The following is a 2,500-nucleotide window of genomic DNA, read 5'->3' as shown; positions in this document are numbered from 1 at the left end:
ACGCTGGGCCCTGGTGCGGGCGCTTGCCTCGACCACCATCGGCACACGCTCGGCCCTGGTGCGGTCGGTTGCCTCGAGCACCATCGGCACACGCTGGGCCCTGGTGCGGCAGGTTGCCTCGACCACCATCGGCACACGCCGGGCCCTGGTGCGGGCGCTTGCCTCGACCACCATCGGCACACGCTGGGCCCTGGTGCGGCAGGTTGCCTCGAGCACCATCGGCACACGCTGGGCCCTGGTGCGGTCGGTTGCCTCGACCACCATCGGCACACGCTGGGCCCTGGTGCGGGCGCTTGCCTCGACCACCATCGGCACACGCTGGGCCCTGGTGCGGCAGGTTCCCTCGACCACCATCGGCACACGCTGGGCCCTGGTGCTGGCGGTTGCCTCGACCACCATCGGCACACGCTGGGCCCTGGTGCGGGCGGTTGCCTCGAACACCATCGGCACAAGCCGGCCCTTGGTGCGGGCGGTTGCCTCGAGCACCATCGGCACACGCTGGGCCCTGGTGCGGGCGGTTGCCTCGACCACCATCGGCACACGCTGGGCCCTGGTGCGGGCGCTTGCCCCGAACACCATCGGCACAAGCCGGCCCTTGGTGCGGGCTCCTGGCTCGACCACCATCGGCACACGCTGGGCCCTGGTGCGGGCGGTTGCCTCGAACACCATCGGCACACGCCGGCCCTTGGTGCGGCCGGTTGCCTCGACCACCATCGGCACACGCTCGGCCTTGGTGAGGGCGCTTGCCTCGACCACCATCGGCACACGCTGGGCCCTGGTGCGGGCGCTTGCCTCGACCACCATCGGCACACGCTCGGCCTTGGTGCGGGCGCTTGTCTCGACCACCATCGGCACACGCTGGGCCCTGGTGCGGGCGGTTGCCTCGACCACCATCGGCACACGCTGGGCCCTGGTGCGGCAGGTTGCCTCGAGCACCATCGGCACACGCTGGGCCCTGGTGCGGTCGGTTGCCTCGAGCACCATCGGCACACGCTGGGCGCTGGTGCGGGCGCTTGCCTCGACCACCATCGGCACACGCTGGGCCCTGGTGCGGCAGGTTGCCTCGATCACCATCGGCACACGCTGGGCCCTGGTGCGACAGGTTGCCTCGAGCACCATCGGCACACTATCGGCCCTGGTGCGGGCGCTTGCCTCGACCACCATCGGCACACGCTGGGCCCTGGTGCGGGCGCTTGCCTCGGGCACCATCGGCACACGCTGGGCCCTGGTGCGGGCGGTTGCCTCGAGCACCATCGGCACACGCTGGGCCCTGGTGGGTTTAGGCACATCTTCAAATTTCTGCCGTGCCAATGCCATTTTTATGGCTTGTAAATTCATACAATGGTCCCCTAAGCCTTCACGTGAAGTTTCGTTGGAAGATGACTCGTTTTCTATTTTTCACAATTTTCGAAACTTTTTGCGGTTCGGGATTTTTTAAAATTTTTTTATAAGGATTTTTGGCCCCAAATTTTGTAGGCATGATCCTTCTATTTTTGTTGGCATGCACAAAAAAATTCAGCTAAAAACTCGAAGTAGAGAAGATTTTGTGACCGTTTGAAAAAAGTGTCCCCATTTCAGACACTTTAACGGCTACTGGTAGCAAACCTGTAAAATCTCAAATGCTCTTTAAGGGGGTGTGAATTCTCAGAGGTTTGATGAGGGATAGGGGGCCAACACAAGGCCAAGTACCAGCACCCATCGCACATCATGTGCGCACACCCCCCCGGCCCCCCTCCCAATCGCCGGAACTCCAATGCCGCCGGTCAGGTTCTCCGGCGGTACTCCGGCGATGCTCCGGCGATGCTCCGGCGATGCTGTCCCGAGTGAAAAAAATGCGGCACCAGCACATGCTGGAGCCAAGCATGGGCACCGTGGCTCAAAATCGAACTTCGGCCAAGGCCTCGACCATCAATGGCACATGATGACGCATGGTGATGGCACATGCATCGACCATCATCGGCATAGGCTGCCCTTCGGTACGGGCACTTGCCTCGACCGCCATCGGCACAAGCTGGGCCCTGGTGTGGGTTGTTGCCTCGATCACAATCGGCACATGCTGAGCCTTGGTGCGGGCGGTTGCCTCGAGCACCATCGGCAGACCCTGGGCCCTGGTGCGGCCGGTTGCCCCGATAACCATCGGCACACGCTGGGCCCTGGGGCGGGCGCTTGCCCCCAGCACCATCGGCACACGCTGGGCCCTGGTGCGGGCGCTTGCCCCGAACACCATCGGCACAAGCCGGCCCTTGGTGCGGGCTCCTGGCTCGACCACCATCGGCACACGCTGGGCCCTGGTGCGGGCGGTTGCCTCGAACACCATCGGCACACGCCGGCCCTTGGTGCGGCCGGTTGCCTCGACCACCATCGGCACACGCTCGGCCTTGGTGAGGGCGCTTGCCTCGACCACCATCGGCACACGCTGGGCCCTGGTGCGGGCGCTTGCCTCGACCACCATCGGCACACGCTCGGCCTTGGTGCGGGCGCTTGCCTCGACCACCATCGG

Source organism: Durio zibethinus, unplaced genomic scaffold (assembly GCF_047325235.1).
Source record: "Durio zibethinus cultivar Kanyao isolate XHJ-2024 unplaced genomic scaffold, ASM4732523v1 HiC_scaffold_65, whole genome shotgun sequence".
NCBI lineage: Eukaryota > Viridiplantae > Streptophyta > Magnoliopsida > Malvales > Malvaceae > Durio > Durio zibethinus.
The sequence above is the reverse complement of the archived record's forward strand: the minus strand, read 5'-3'. Positions refer to the sequence as shown.